The sequence below is a fragment of the Poecilia mexicana genome, unplaced genomic scaffold (assembly GCF_051168715.1).
Source record: "Poecilia mexicana isolate PSO_F unplaced genomic scaffold, ASM5116871v1 scaffold_14, whole genome shotgun sequence".
In the NCBI taxonomy this organism is placed as follows: Eukaryota; Metazoa; Chordata; class Actinopteri; order Cyprinodontiformes; family Poeciliidae; genus Poecilia; species Poecilia mexicana.
This window is the reverse complement of record NW_028263383.1, coordinates 875920-893138: the sequence shown is the minus strand read 5'-3', so window position 1 is coordinate 893138 and position 17219 is coordinate 875920. Positions and strand designations below refer to the sequence as shown.

Below are 17219 nucleotides of genomic sequence, written 5' to 3'. Positions count from 1 at the left end.
TTGTCCCTATGGGGTCAGGAAGGCTGCTGGTGCCTATCTCCAGCGAACGTTTCGGGCGGGGTCACCCTGGACAGGTCGCCAGTCTGTCGCAGGGCAACACAGACACAGACATGACAAACAACCATGCACACACACACACACACACACACACACACACACACACACACACACACACACACACACACACACACACACACACACACTCACAACTAGGGAGAATTTAGAGAATCCAATTAACCTGACAGTCATGTTTTTGGACTGTGGGAGGAAGCCGGAGTACCCGGAGAGAAATGACAAACATTTAGATTTAAAAAGGTATACTTTTAGGCAGCATTACGCAGTTGCAAATTTCATAATTTCCTTAATTTTTTAAGACGGGAAAGAAGCCCTTCCTATATTTCAACTTTGCTCCGGAGAAAAAAAAAAACGGAGAAAATGCTCAAACACTCCAACAAACTGTAGTTTAAGCAAAATATTTAGGAGTTGTGCTCACAAGTATCCACTGATGTACTTTGCTTCTGTGTACACTGAACCCACAAATGACTATCATTGCACACTGACAGGTGATGTAAAAACACTGATTATCTAGTGACAATGGGGAGTGATAACGGGAAGGATAGAGTTTATCAAAACACTCCAAGCACTCAGTTCCCAAAAGTTAATGTGCATAAATGAAACTGGAAGATAGCTGGAATTTAATCATTTTTAAATTAGTAAAATTATTGTAGCTATTAGCCTCCAAGGTCTTGACACAACATTTTTATAAATAGTAAGAGTGAATTATTAACCAATTAGCTATTATCTAAAGGTGATGATTTGCGCCTGGTTTTATTTGGGGGTTTTACAATAAAGATGCATGGAAGAAAATGCATGCAGCTTATTTTGTTTGTTCAAAAAGTGATGCCTATCTCTGTGTCGCCCTTCGATTGACAAGCAATTTCTCTTCTGTGTACTTCGCTTTCACCCAATAATCACCCCCTCATGACCCCGCAAGAAAAAGCAATCTCATCAAGGTGTCTATTAATTTATCCGACAATTACTAGTGATCACGAAACCAAGAAAATTTAACTCCTCCGCAGTGTGGCTCCCGTCCTTGGAGATGGGGTGAGGAGATTCAAGCAATGGAACAGGAACTTAAATTAGAGCAGGTTTGGGCATCTGATCAGAATGCCTTGAATTCATCTGAATTTGGAGGTTTGTTGGGGATGCCACACTGTTTGAACACCGAGAACCCTCTAGAGGGTCTAAAAATGCCGTCCGCCCTGGGAAAACGTTTGGCGTCCTCCAGAATACACATTAAGAGTGTTCTTGAGTGATATGACACCAGCTGAATTTGTAAATGTATTTTACTGTGTGCCTTAACACTCAACAAAAAGATTAAAGAAAAGAGGAATGAAGGTATTGTTTGTCCCTAAATTCTAAAATTCAACATATCCAGGGTGTACTCCACATATTGCCAAATTTCTGCTTGAGATCGGCACCTGCTTACCTGTGACCTGCATGGATAAGAATGGAATAAACAATGGATAGATGGATGCTGTAGGTCTAAATCTAAAAGAGCATCTGTGGGGAAACACGCATTTCTGCAGAATGGTTGTCCAATTGCACAGGGTGCAGGAAATAAAGGTTTGCCATTTCAGAATTTCAACCACCCAAACCAATGTTAGTGTAGTTCCTGCAGGTTTATGAGGGTGTGCCTAATATCAAGAACGTTGTCATGAAGTGACAGATGGTGAACATAAATTTGCCATATTGCAAAGTGAAGTTGGTTGATGGTGGATTTGTTGTAGGCATATAACACACCAAGCCAGGCCACAACGAAGCCACTCATTTTATATACAAATTGTAGCGCACACACTCTGTTGCATAGATTTAAAAGCACTTCACACCTACACGGGGGCACACATTTAAACACACAAAGACAGACTTGGAACCTGTCAAGTGCGAACAAACTGATGACAAGACGGCGACAGATGGATTCACTGAGGAGAGACGAGCTACGCATTCAACTCAATTAGCAGCGTGCTGCTGCATGACGCCGATGGGATATGGAATCTTACCATGACTGGCAACCTGTCAATCGAGCAACAGAGCCGCAAAACAAGCATCATGCAAGACGCAATGAATTAAATTTAATAAACCAATAAATAAATTAATTTAGGAATAAATGGTATAAACCCGTGGAGTGGCAGCTCTGCATCAAAAAACAGGGCATAATGTGACCGGGGAGCCTAAATATCCCCAGGCACGTGCACACAAAGAAAAAGCTGGAAGTGGAGAGAGAAGAAGAGGAGGAGGTGCCTGTGGGCAAGATGGGGAAGACAGGAGAGAGAATAATAATAATAATAAAAAAAAAAAAACAATGGCTGCCTCCTTTTTCCCTCTAGCACATTCTCTATACCTATGTGAACATTCATGAGCGCTGTTCATATATTATCCTGCCATAGTGCCTAATGAGCCAGGCATCTCCACCCTGACACATACGCTTGGCTAGGCAACCCTTATTACAGGGTGAAGGCGTGCTCACACACTCAGTCACTCCCACACACAAACTCTCAGGTCATCGTCGCAGCTGTAAGCGGGCTGCGAAAGAAAAAAAACAACACATTTTTAGCTGCTTGTTATGTATAAGAGAGGGTCGTATTAAAACATTTTTATTGTCTGTCAGATGTAATGGTCAGATAATGGTTTCAGCGCATTAGTACGTCATTTTCAGACATGTCAAATTTCTGCTTCTTACAAATATGTGAAGCAGCATGAAGGCTGCTGGTAAATATGGGGACAGACGCCACGCGCTCCTTCTGAGCTGTTGGTTATTACAGATGCTTCATTGTTCATGACGGCAGACAAAATTGCTCTTTTTGCTGCTTTTTTTTTTTTTTTTTACAAGCAGACACACAAGCAGACAAAATAAAGCACATCAGCAAGTCTATCTTGTCTGGCAAAACACCAGTCAAAGGCAGGATGTACCCCGCAGTCCTATGATTGTCTTGGCTGCTTCTGTATAAAAAGCTCCTTCACTTCAAAAATGACTGCTACAACTGTTTAAGTGATAAACCAGCAGGGCTGTGGGAGGTCAATCAGCAGCAAGTAGGGGCTGGACGGACGGAAGAAGTTGGCCAAATACACACCAAACGTAAGAGACAACAAGAACAGAAGTGAGGCTACCTTACAAAAGTGATTGGCGGGCGCTTGTATTTTTGTTAAACACTTCAAAACGGTATCAACACCCAGTTTGACCCTGAACGCACAAAGAGGAAGAACAAAAAGATCACATGAAAGAAAAACCACAGACCGCTCTTTTTCACTTTAATCTATGATTAGATGCCTGGACTGCAGGTGATGTAATCTAATTCATCTTGCAATCTCTCTGTGAGAGGTGATTGCTGTGGCTCAGTGACTGATTGTGGGGGTTTTTTAGTGCAGGGGCAGGCTTTTTTCCCCGGGGCAATTATTAAAATAATAAGTTTGAAAAAAAAACTTCAGCAGAAAAGCTCTTTTTTGTTAGGTTCCGTGTTTCTGTGTGTTTATTTTTGAGTTTTTCTATGTTCAGCCCTGTTTCCTGTGAGTCTCTGTCCTGTCCTCCCCGCTGATTGCTCCCCAGGTGTGTCTCATTTCCCGATTACCCCGTGTGTATTTAAACCCACCTGTTGTCTGTGTTCTTTGTCGGGTCCTTGTCGTTTGTCTATGTCGTAGTCAGTGTCGTCGTAGTATCACTCGCCAGTAGAACTGTTAAGTCCTGGTTTGTGTATGTTTCGTCTAGTCCGTTTTGTCAGTTGCTACCGGTGCTTAGCTGCGTGCTAGTTGTTCCTGCCGTGCTGCCTGCCTTGGACTGTTTGTGTATCTTCATTAAATATCTTCATCTTCACCATAACCTGGGTCGCAGCGTCTCTCCTCACCACCAACAACCACACCTCACGACAGAAGGACCCGACCAAGAACCGGTGAGGAACGCCAACATCAAACATGGACCCAGCAGACCGTCGTTCCCTCTTGAGGGAGATCAGGAGGTACGACGAGGAAATGGCCAAACCATACTCGCCGTTCAGCCGGCTCAATGCAGCCACGCGTATGGTGATCCAGCTGGACAGGTGGATCCCGCTTCTCCCGCAGCTGGGTTTGGTGGATTTTTTCCAGGAGGTTGAGTGGGAGTTGCAGATTGTGAAGGCGGAGTTGGCGGCAAGATCAAGGCCAGCCCCGCCGGGTCCAGCGTCGGCCTCTCCTCCGCCCGTTCCTGAGCTCCCCGAGCCCGCTGCCGGAGCGCAGCCGCCCGTTCCTGTGCTCCCCGAGTCCGCTGCCGGAGCGCAGCCGCCCGTTCCTGTGCTCCCCGAGCCCGCTGCCGGAGCGCAGCCGCCCGAGCTCCCCGAGCCCGCTGCCGGAGCGCAGCCGCCCGAGCTCCCCGAGCCCGCTGCCGGAGCGCAGCCGCCCGAGCCGCCCGAGTCTGCTGCCGGAGCGCAGCCGCCCGAGTCTGCTGCCGGAGCGCAGCCGCCCGAGTCTGCTGCCGGAGCGCAGCCGCCCGAGTCTGCTGCCGGAGCGCAGCCGCCCGAGTCTGCTGCTGGAGCGCAGCCGCCCGAGTCTGCTCCCCCCGAGTTTCCTGAGTCTGCTCCCCCCAAGTTTCCTGAGTCTGCTCCCCCCGAGTTTCCTGAGTCTGCATGTGCGCAGCCCGCTGCCGGTGCGCAGCACCCTGAGCTTCCCGAGCTCCTCGAGCCAGCTCCGTCCGAGCCTCCTGCCGGCTGGCCCCTCTGCCGGCCTTCTAGGGCCTCCAGCCGGTCCCACGGGCCCGAGGGCCTCCTGCTGCGGTGGCGGGAACGACCGCCGGACCCACCTCCACGTCTCTGCTTCCTGCGCCGGCGGAAGAGACCGCCGGACCCGCCTCCACGTCTCTGCTTCCTGCGCCGGCGGAAGAGACCGCCGGACCCGCCTCCACGTCTCTGGTTGCTGCGCTGGCGACGCCCGCCGGACCCGCCTCCGGGACTCCGCTTCCTGCGCCGGCGACGCCCGCCGGATCCGCCCCTCCGCCCACCTGTTGGGTTGTTTTTCTTTGTTGTTTTCTGGACACTTGCCCTCCGGCCATCGCCCCTCCGCCCACCCAGTTGGGTTGTTTTTTGTTGAACTGTTTTTGTGGGCGTCTGGTATCCGCCCTTGAGGGGGGGTACTGTTAGGTTCCGTGTTTCTGTGTGTTTATTTTTGAGTTTTTCTGTGTTCAGCCCTGTTTCCTGTGAGTCTCTGTCCTGTCCTCCCCGCTGATTGCTCCCCAGGTGTGTCTCATTTCCCGATTACCCCGTGTGTATTTAAACCCACCTGTTGTCTGTGTTCTTTGTCGGGTCCTTGTCGTTTGTCTATGTCGTAGTCAGTGTCGTCGTAGTATCACTCGCCAGTAGAACTGTTAAGTCCTGGTTTGTGTATGTTTCCGGCTCATTCGCCAGTAGAACTGTAAAGTCCTGGTTTGTGTTTGTTTCGTCTAGTCCGTTTTGTCAGTTGCTACCGGTGCTTAGCTGCGTGCTAGTTGTTCCTGCCGTGCTGCCTGCCTTGGACTGTTTGTGTATCTTCATTAAATATCTTCATCTTCACCATAACCTGGGTCGCAGCGTCTCTCCTCACCACCAACAACCACACCTCACGACATTTTTAAGACAACAAAAGATGTAAATAAAATAGAAGGGGAAGTATATAAAATCAGGGTCTTTAGAATTACTCATCTGTGCATTTTCAGAGTATATCTGGTGGGATCCTTTTTACATTTTTTTTTTTGAAACAACCACAAATTTTAATGTATAATTTTTGAGACCAACATAAAGTACTGCATAATTAACAAGAAAATGTTAGATGGCTGTGATTCGAGGCAAACAGGTTGAAACAGGACTAGCATTTTTTAGCTTCATGCAAAGAGCTATGAGTGCTGGAAAACGGTGCATTTGGCCCTGAACACATCCTCTACATTGTGAAACATGGTAGTGGAGGTGTCATGATGTGTGAAAATATGGAGGCTGGAAAAGACCTGGGATCCAGGTTTAGCTTCCAGCAGGACAAACAAGTCCAATGGCTATGAAGACTTTTGCAAGGCATTACTTGAAACTGATAAATTGGAAGGATATAAACTGTTAGCTAGTTACCTCAGGAACAAATTGGCAAAAAAAAAAGAGTAAAAAAAGGATCATCCACTTCATCATCATACATTATCAGTGAAGATGTTGACAAATAAGCTACCATCCCCTTAACAGTGAGGAGTGGCCGTGCTTTTGTGGCTCATTTTTGAGCGTAATAGCTATCATCAAACACACACACACCTGTGTGCATCAGCATGTTTTTTTTTAAACCTTACAAAGACTTGAAAAGACATATTTCACTAACACTGCACACAAGACAGTTAATTCCCTCATGTGCTGCGCTCAGCTGTAAGATGCTTGGCTAGGCACCAATCAAGCTGTAAATACAGGGGGACAACGCAGAGATAGGCGACCACTTCCCTTGTCAGTTCCACTAACAGCAAGTGTGAAAGTTAAAATATTCCTGCTTTAATCGGAATGTTGCGGAACATTGTTCTAATGTCTTGACCATGTCAGTTCACAGCTATGTCTCATCCAGATGAGCCTGAGTTTATCCACGAGGAGCGGTCTTTGACAACAAACAGTCTCGTGCAGGAGCGAGTTTCTGAGCATGTCTGCCTGCGTGAGCGCGTTTGTGTGTGTGAGCAGATGTAAACTCAGTATTCCAGGTCACGGTGTCTGCAATTTCACAGGGGGTTTAACCTTGGTAAATCCACTATTAGGTGTTCTGAGAATGATGATGTGAGAGTAGATCCTCCCCGATGGTTTCACTTTCTAAGAGCATCAAGCAGGTCACAAATAGAGAGGCTGTAGGGGTATTACAAGGTCAAAGGTGTGCTAACTCTCAATATGATGACAATTCCAGGCTGGCATTTTCATTTCCTGAGGAGACCGAATCCCCCATTGCAGCCGAGGCCGAAAATGTTTGCTTATTTTTGTTCAAATAAGTTCTCCTCGTCCTTTAAGACAGAGTATTTATATCGCAAATATGCAGTGTGAGTGTGTGCACAACAAATGCTACCAGTGTGCTGTGTGTTTGAGGAAAACTCCACCTAAATCCATTACCGATAAATGTGTAAAATCCTGGCATAGCTCTCCTTCATAACTGCAGATGTTTTTTCTCCCTTTTATTGTGTCCTTCAAATGTCTTCAGAGGTGTGGCTGTGCTGCCAACCAGTGGGAGTAGCTGATGTTTTTAATGGCACATGGTTTGTCTCCTGGTGGTGAGATAAACATGGGGAAGAGATTAAAACCCCAGGCTTTCTTCCACAATCTCCTGCCTTCATCCTCCTTTCCTTTGCAGTGGCCATGCCGGGCCAGCACAGCAGAGTCTAAGCAAAAAACAAACCCATCCAGTGCCTGGGCTTAAAGTGCACACACAGACACACGCCTCACACTCCACACAGACGCATATGAGTACAGGGACATTGATTGAGGGGTAGATGTCAGCCGTGAGCAGAAGAAAACAGACAGGTGACAAGAGGAGGATTCTCTACCCTTTAATCACCAATCTGTCAAGTGTGTCTCATTGCAGACGACAGAATCCCAGCTAATTTAATGCTGGTGTAGATTCGGAGGTGAGCCTCTCAGGTCGCCGATGTCAGGATGCGGATCAACAACAAAGAGTCAGAGGAGGAGGAAGAGGGGGGACATAGGCCAGACCTCCTTACTTCCCGCTGCGCCTCCCCCCTGTGAGGAGACGGCTCGGCCGCAAAGTCGGCCCCGCCTGGGAGCCGATGAGCTAAAGCAGTTATTAAAAGCGGGCTAAACACATCATTTCCTTTCGTCACCGAGATTAGGCCAAGGTGAGGGGCCCCTCCGGTGGATGTACACCCGGAGCGTATGATTAGCTCTGCCATTTAAATGACATTCACACTAATCGCTAATATCAGGTCTGTCAAGGTGAGAGAATACAATAAGGAATGTGTCTGGAGGCTGCGGCGATGCAAGGGGAAGTGCAACGATATCCGATTCCGCTTGATGTGAGCGCAGTGGCGATGAGTTAAATCAGACACGGCCGCTGATTGTTTTACTCTGTCATTCAGTCAAGTCATGGCACAAGGGAGGTGTGAAACACTACAATTTCTATCAAATCAACATCATTTACACAAGAGGAGATGTAAAGTGGGGGCTTTCAGCCATCAAAAAAAAAAAGGAATATGAGGGTTTTGGGATATTTTGATCATTAGCTGTAATAGTTTCCTTAGCTGAAGCAGAAAAATGCCATGCAGAAGTGATTAGAAGAATGATCGCTAGTCAGATGATGTTTACTCTTTCACCATGTAGTACCTTTACAATTTTGCTCTTTTGTTCCAATTTTTTTGGATAAAATATGATGGCACATTTTATATTTATTTTATACTTACCGCAGATTAAATTACACCCCACTCGGAGACATTTCATATCTACACGTCTGGCCTACTATTGACAACGAACACACATTTTACATTTCTAAACTGAGACATGAGTCAACTATTCTTGTCTTGGGTCTTCTACTAACTTTATTTGTGGAGGTGCTGCTGGAGTATTGATTATGTTAGCAACCTCTGGCATGACTCTGCAGTAAAGCGACTTGTTTTGGTTGGTATTGGGGCTGTATTTCTTAATTGGTAAATAATTTAGCTGAATTTATTTTATGGTTATTTTTTTCTCTGTTCCAACAATAACATGCATATGGATTTTAGAAGCTTAAATGTGACAGAATATTCCTACTTATTGCACTGTTAACAGCCACCTACAATCAATCAAAGCTTAACCTGTGGCTTCACCGGAGATGCTTAAAGACGGATTATTTATACCACCATTGAATTATTTTGCATCAATTACCAACAAATGAGGAGTCGGGGAAAACACAGATAGCCCTGGTGGTGTACTCCTTACACTTGTAAACTAAAAGGAGGATAAAAATTATTCATACTGTAGCTCTGGCTACATAAAAACTACAAGAGTCTGTATCATCCAACTCTATGCTGTATACTATGGATATTAATGTTTCAGTTCCACTCGTTTTAAATTGCTAAGGCCTCGTCTGACTAGCTGTTAACCTTCCACTGATTTGAAAGTTTCCTCACGTCATGAAACTCACATTGATACAACATCAAGCAAACCTTTATTCAGATGTTTACAAGACTTCACTTCAAAAATATCTAAACTGTCCCTTTATCGCTCCCATCAAGGTAGATTGAAGCAGAGACTGAAGGTACAATGTAAAGACGTTACTAAACGTAGCATTTATTTCTCGTTGGCATAAATTTATCAAACAATCTTTCGCCGTAGAACGATCTTTAAAACTGAGACGATCCCGCTCCCTCTCAAGCCTGAATAAAGGGAGGCATTATCAAACTTCACTCTCAGCAGTGCTAGATCCATTTGGTAAACAGCCTGTGTCCTACAGTAGTAATCAGAGGGTATTTTTGAGGGATTTGCTGGCTGGCCAGGAGGTATCCGCTGGAGTGATCTCTAATTGCTAGAAGCAGAGGCCTAGACTGCCTGGCGCTCTTTTGAAGCCATCGGCAGCAGGTTCCAGCCAGAGGAGCCAGCAGGGGGAAGCTTCCCACTGAGCCACTCTTTTTTTTTTTTCTTTATTTACTTCTCTTCCTTGCCATCACCATGCCTTCATTCTGGTTTTCCTCTTTCCATCCTGTTCTCTTCTTTAACTGTACACCCCCTCCACCCCCTTTCATCCCCCACTCTCCTCTCCTACTCAGTCAATGAGCCAGCAATCACTTTGCAGACAGACATCCTCTGCTCAGTCGGCCATGTTCAATCCCTAGCACCGGTGGCTGATGAGGCATTGTGGTGACGTCAAATACCGCCGCTTTTCACCGAGCTACACTCAAACCTGTAGAGGTGCAGGTTTTGCTTCCCAGGTTACAGATCTCAAAGTGGCAGCCTTGTAGAAAATAATTAATGTAATGTGCCAAAGAGATGAAAGATAATGAGGCCAATTATATTTTTTCCCCACCACCAAGTCAGGCCACAGGGGCAAATTTCTGTCAGTTTGTTGGTGGATTGTGACACTTCATGCTCTTCAAGTCTTTGTGACTTTAGCAGCATCTGTGTCCTAAGGCTAAGATCTGTCCCTAGTTTTAAAACACATACTGTGCATACTAAAACTTGGGCTGAGCTGGGCTGCATTGTTTGGGGGATGCAAAGATAGAATTTATCTTTTGAGGTTAAAAAGAAACATGTTCAAACATACAGTGCCTTGAAAAAATATTCATACCCACTGACCCTGTCACAGTTTGTCAGCTTTCAACTACAAATGTCAAAATATGTTTACTGGGGCTTTATCTGAAAGATCAACACAAAGTAGTCCATAGTTTGGAAGGGGGAAAAAAGTTTTGGTTTTCAAATATCTTGACCAAAGAAAAGGAACCAAAAAAAAAAAAACTCATCATGGAACCAGAAAAGTGTGGGTTGGAATTTGGAAGGGTTAATATTGAGCATCAAATGCAATATGTTGCTACTCAGATTTGCCCTATTTTCAAGTATTAGCAATACTGAGAGAAATGTCACTGGTCAAAGTACAATTTGTGCGGTCTTTGCCATATCAGTCTTCCAGGCCACTCAGGTCTGCTGGCTCTAGTCTATTCTGCATCCCCAGAAACACAACCAGAACCAAACAAGGAAGGCTGCATTCAGTTTTTATGCTCCTTTAACGTGGAACAAACCAAGAAAACTGCAAACAGCTCAAACATTTAGTTCCTTCAAATCAAGGCTTTATGGGTTTTGCTTTAAATACTCCAGCCTACTGCCCTTTACAAACCATCTATAATCGCTACATAACACACGCAAGAAGAAACAGTTTTATTCTAAGACAAGTTGGTTGATATGTTGGCTACCTCAGTAGCCATCTCTGAGTATCAGGTTGGATCTTCAGCATCTATAGATTTTTCAGTATTGCAATATGCTTTGAATTTGATTTTGGATTCAGATTGGACTTTGACTATCCCATTAAAACATATGAACCTTTCCATTACAGCTAATATTTTTCAGTCAATGATCTGCTGGAAGGTGAACCTAATCAGAGAAATGTCTGTTGCTGAGGAAGACATCCTGCCTGGTTCCGATACTGAAGAAATAACATTAAAAAAAAATTTAAATAAAGAAATGTATGGACAACCCTGACTATCGTCTTCACAAGGCTGTCTTGGGAAAACAGTGTCTTCAGTCAGAGGCTTCTTCAAATTCACTGTAATACAGCCAGCTACAATAGATCTTCCCTGCCAACAGCCATCATTATCAAAAATAACTCCTTGAAGAATTTGAGTTAAAATGAGTTACAGCAACATTTAATTTCCCTCTGGGTTCAATAAAGTATTTTGGAATTAGAAGCTGAAGTCTTTTTGGTTTCTCCCAGCATTGTCCTGTGTTTGTCTCTGTTCTTTTTTCAATCAACTGTTCCCAGCAGACAAAAAGACGATCAGCCAAGCATTATCCTGAAACATCCATGGATAAATTCACGGCAGTGTGTTCAAGGGCAGTCGGTGTTTCTGGCATTTGCAAGTGGGCCAAATGGTCAATATTGGTTTGGTCCAAATAGAACTGCTTTTAACACGTTTGATTTGTGGCAAACTTTTGACTTTCTTCTGTGAACATCCGATCTATTAACTGCATGATATTCAGTAGATCATTTCACCTGAGCTCCTGCAGACTCACCATGGTTACCTCTGCTACTTCAAATAATCCACTCCTTTCCTGGTCTGTTGCTTTAGCTAGCTTTCTATTTGTTAAAAAAAAGACCCTGTATTTGCTCATGTATGACTTTATTTTTACTTCATAACTGTGCAGTACTTTGTGTCAATGTGCCACACAAAGCTCAGATGAAATACATACAAATATGTGGTAGGAATGTGACAAAAAAAATGAAAAAGTTAAGAGAATATCAATACTTTTGGAAAGCCCTGCACATGAAAAACTCACAGTCATACATACACACAATCTGTCAGAAACGCAACCAGTTTTCGGCTGCCTGCGATGCAGCCTGCTCAGTGTGACATTGACTCCTGAGTGCCAATTCCACACTGGGAGCTGTACTTGCTAGTTTTGCTGCCAATCCAGGTAAAGAGATTACAGACACACACAATGCAGTCTTCTGTTCGTCTGCCAAGAAGAAAACCAGCCCTTTAAGCCATAGAAGAAGAAGAAAGAAAGAAAAGAAGAAGAAGGAAAAAAAAGAAACGACTACACAAATTCGCATAGCCTTGGCCCTTTCCTCGCGCACACATAAAAACCCAAGAAACCCCTTCTTCTCCAGGAACACGGCTTCTAACGCGGCGCCTCGCTCAGTGGCTCTCTCGCACAAAGCACCCTTGTGACTGGGACAATCCAGCCAGCATTCCTTTATTCTGGTCCCCAACACTGTTGCACATTACTATTACTTGCATCATTCAAAGAAAGGAGGAATTTGGCTCACAATCAGTCACACAGTCATTGTAATGCCACACTAATGGCGGCTGTCTGGTTACAAACTACTGTAAAGAAATATGAAAGCAAGTTACACTTGGATTTCATCAGCTTTCTTAATGGTGTAATTAAAAAAAAAAAAAAAAAAAGGTGAGCGAGAACACGTGCATTGGAGTATGCATCACCCAAAGTAAGATATACATACTACCTGGAATATTTGGAGCTAAAAAACTTTTGACACTTGATGAAAATTGCAGGTTGTTACCCGGTGCATATTTAGCAGAGTGGGAATCAAACTCGCTGTGACGTGCAACTTTTGACCTAATTAATCAGCTACTTATAACTGTGTAATGAGTGTAATTTAGAATTGAGATTGCTATGCACTAATTTGCTTTATATATACTTACATTTTGGGGGATTTGTATAGCAGGTGTGACGCTGAGAAGTGACTTATGCGTAGTGAAATTGGGGGAGTGGAGGGGGGGAATTGTATATTCATGTTATGTATCAGGCTTTTAATAGGTCCCTTGTGGATTATATGTGTATATATCTGCAAAACGCGCCAATAAAGAGAGCGATAATGTGATGAGGAGAGATGGTTAATTACTGTGTGGCAGAGCAGAGCATAAAAGACATGTATGAGCTGTGAGATTCATCCATCATCGTCCGTAGCTTTCGCTCACAAATTAAACTGTGATGCTTTGGTGGATAATGATAGCTGCCACTCTTTCATCACAGCCTTCATACCCCTCTCTTGCAGGAGATGCCATTTTTTCTTCACCTCACCACGACTGTCTCCTTGGCACTACCAATTGTGTTTGACAGTAAAATCACATTTTAGATCATAGATCATGTGTCAGTCAGCCAAACGGGAGGTGGTAAAAAGAAAAAAAAAAATGACTGAATGATTTTGACTCGGGGGGCTAGTCCAAAGAGCTTTTATTTTCCCACCCCACGCAGTCCGTCCTGTCATCCTGGAGTCATGGGAAGGGTGCTGGGAATGATGACAAGTATGTGCAGACGGCGACATGTGCTCACGGCCTTGTCCCAGCCTGGGTTTTTTTTTTTTTTTGGGAACTGCGCCGTCCAAGTAACAAGACGGGTTAAGCATATCTCGTAAAAAATAAGCGCTGACAAATTGCACGCATTTCAGGTTTTTCCTCTTTTTCTGTCCTGAGATGAATGTCAGGGGAAGAAGGGAAGGTTGAAGGGAGGCGGAGTGGCGGGGGGACACTGCAGGGGAACATGGAACAATAGGCGCCCTCTGGCATCAACCTCTGGACAGCTCAAGCCGCTCACCAAAGACACTGAACTCACCCACAATGAACTGCTGCGGTGGGAAGGCAGGCTTTAGAGAGTTCAATTTCCAACACAATTGGCTGTATTCTCATCCTTTAAATGCCAAGAAGATGGTGTGCAGCGTGCGCCTTTGTGTGGAGAGCTTTGCTTACAGCGAGTGTCCTCTAGCAGGAGGGGGAAGAAAGACAAGAGAAGGCGAAAGATGGCAAAGACAGGCAGTCAGGACGGGGGTGAGACGGCGCAGAGACAGAAATAGTGCAACTGCGCGAAAGAAAGGGAAGAACGAGAAAGAGTGAATGACCGGGAGAGATAGAGAGCGGAAACAAAGGTGCAGAGAGGAAACGAGAAGGGTAGAGAACGTCTCCTTTGGTTGTCGCTTCGCCAGGCTCGGGGGGACCGTCTGAAGGACAATGCTGCTACTAGTGGAGTGTGACGTTTGTCCTCTCTCTAATTCACCAAAGCACCAAGGAAGACACACTAATAACCAAGCGCCAATCATGCAATAAACTCCTCAAAACAAAACATTACACAGCCAGAACAAAGATCTAGGAAAATGAAAAATACGTTGTCTACTAAGAAGGCATAGCAATTTTGCTTTTCTTCATCTAATTGAGAATGACACATCGTACACTATGAGAGTATTTTTCAGATTTTTTTTCATGCAACTGCAAGTCATTTGGGAAATACCACAAATTCTCAATCAAATTTAGGTGTGGACTAACAAACAGTATCCCCACAGTATCATTCTGCCGCCGCTGAATCTCATTGTCTAAACATTAGCATGATTGATGTTGATTTTGATGTGGATGTAGTTTTTCCACCACACAGTGTTTTGCATGTGGAACAAAAAGTGAAGTTTTGGTCTCATCTTACCTCATAATACCTTGTTGTAGATGTTTGCCGTGCCTCTTACAAGGTTTACTTTCATCACTACAGTGACTCTCTTTCAATGTCCAGGGTTTCCTCTACATGTAATTGATCATATACACACGGTATACATGTATATATGGTATAAACATATATATCCCTGAAAGTCCAGCACCACAGTTTTAAGAAAATTCTAGAAGAAAACTCAAATTTCTCTGTTTTTACTCAAAGTTTGCTGACTGCTGTAATTTTATTTAGGAATATCAGCGTAAGGGAGGCTGGATATAAATGAAACAATTTTCAGATTTGTATTCGTAAAATATTTTGAAAACCTCATTTACTTTTGCTCCAAAGCCACAATTATATACTACTTTGTGTCCCAAAGTAAAACAGATTGAGGGTTGTATTTGTAAGGTGACAAAATGTGAAAAAGTTGAAGCCACTGTAACCTCAGCAGTGTCTGCTTTTAGTTATTCTCTCAGAAAAAACTACCCACCTTCTTCGCTCTCGTTGCTTTCGCGTTTTAAGTCACACTTGGTAAAGCAGGTCCGTGGATAAGTTGTTTGTCATTGTTGTAAAGTGCAGCGTCTGAACATTGTTCCAGGTGTAAGAGAATTTTTTCTTACCCGTTATAAATGCACAGTTCGCCAAGCTGCTTTCAAAGCACAGTATGCTCCACCTGAACTATTATTTTTAAGGGTTTGCAATTACAGAAACAGCAATCCCTTTATCTGAGGAGGACTCCTCAGTGTAACATTCGATTTGCTGAATAAATAATGTTATTTTTAGCAATTGCAGCGCTGCAAAAGAAAAAAAGAAAAAAAAAGAATTATTTTTTCATGACTCAATCTGTAAGATAAAATGAAACAGGTGGGAAATTGATTTGGACTGCAAGCTGCCAGATGCCCATCACTTGCTCTGGATTACGTGGCAGAGTGGGCCCGGGGAGTAGTTTCACTCATATTATATTCAATGTTGTTTCCGTTGTGGTCACAGGGGCAACTAAGCCATTAATATTACACAGTTGCACCAATGGCTCGGATGAATTATTGAGATTCTCTTATTGGTCTTTAATATTATATGCAATTCATCTGCAAGGTCTGCTGTGGTTTTAAGATGAAAGCAGCGAGCATCTCCTGTTTCGGATCTTTATGGTGGACAAACCAGAGCCTGCTGGTGGAACTGCAGCTGCCTCTCAGCACCACGTCACGCTCGATATAAGTATATCATTAGAAAAGAAATTGCCAAGAAGACTCTTTCTCCATCACTGTCTTCGTTTGAAGGGCATTTAGCTGTCCAAAGGCAAACGCCTCACGCGCGCGCAGACACACACACGCAAACACACACTCCCGATTGTGGCGCCCGGAGCCTCTCGGAGAGCGGCTGGCGGTGCAGCAGACAGGAGAGGAAAAAGAGTGAGAAATAAGAGAGACTGCGAGAAAAGCCTTCGTCTCACAGCAGACCTCACACTGGGTTCTGTCACTACAGATCAAAATCCCCTCAAAGCCATAGATCACTTCCACTAAAGTTCACATGTTTCACACTTAGGAACTGTTTACCAGACTCAAAGACTCTATCTGCACAGCACACACTCACAGAAACACACAGACAAGCACGCATGCACATCTACTAATGCAGATAGATCTGAAGAAGAAAGATGGAAGGTTTTCAATCTAGAGCCAAAACGTACTTAAAAATTTATCATATATATAAAAAAAGAACAGTGGCTCAGTGCAAACAAATATTTACACCTCTATGGCGGAGCAGTGCTCAGCCCAGTACAAAGAAATGGTGTGATGGCAGCTCTGCCTACAAGTGAGCTGACTGGTGTGACAACCAGATGAGTGTCTGCCCCTTTTTCTCGCTGAATACCTGTCAGTGCCTGCTGACTGCTAACGCACACCCACGTAAACAGTTGGTGACAGTCTACCTCCGAAAAAAGTTACTTTCCTGCATTGTTGAGCCGTTACGGCCAATAGAAGAGGCCCTAAATGGATCTAGGAACAAAAAGACAACATGCTATTCATTTTGTTTTATGTGTTAAAATAAGTAGAGGAATATGTCAATGCACTACATTTCTTGGTAAAACTAACTTGATTGAGGGGAGTGGTTCCCAAACTTTGCAACTTCTTGCCCAAAAGATAAAAAGACGTGCCGACAGGTTGAGCATACCAGCATTTTTAGTGAGTTGGTTAAAAAGTGGTGCAATTATGACACAATTAGCAATCAATAATTGCTAATTGCAAATAACTGCTGCTTTTATTTTTATTTAAGTCCTGTTTTTGTTTTTATGTGCAACAACATTTCTAAAATGGCCCCGACTTTAAGAACTATCAGTACAGGACATATGTCAAAGATCTGAGTGGCTCTGTCATTTTTGAGAATAATCTAATGTGTGGATTCGGTTCTGATTGGAGGCTTAGGCTGCTTAATTCCCATTTTATTCCCATGCAAGTCGAACCTCAATGACCAAACTGTTTGCTCCAACGCATGACTATCCTCGGCACTAAACTGTTTATTTTTCAGTTGGAAAGAAGGGACCTCATGAAGTCTTTATCGACAGGACTTCTTTATATTACGTAATTGAAATGTCCCAAA

At 44.0% G+C, this 17219-nt stretch overlaps 1 protein-coding gene across 6 annotated transcripts in view; it reads right to left on the bottom strand.

The window, feature by feature from the left end:
* Nucleotides 1–17219, bottom strand: part of LOC106927450 (RNA-binding protein Musashi homolog 2) — a 295157-nt gene that overhangs the window by 113420 nt on the left and 164518 nt on the right. The window lies entirely within an intron of this gene.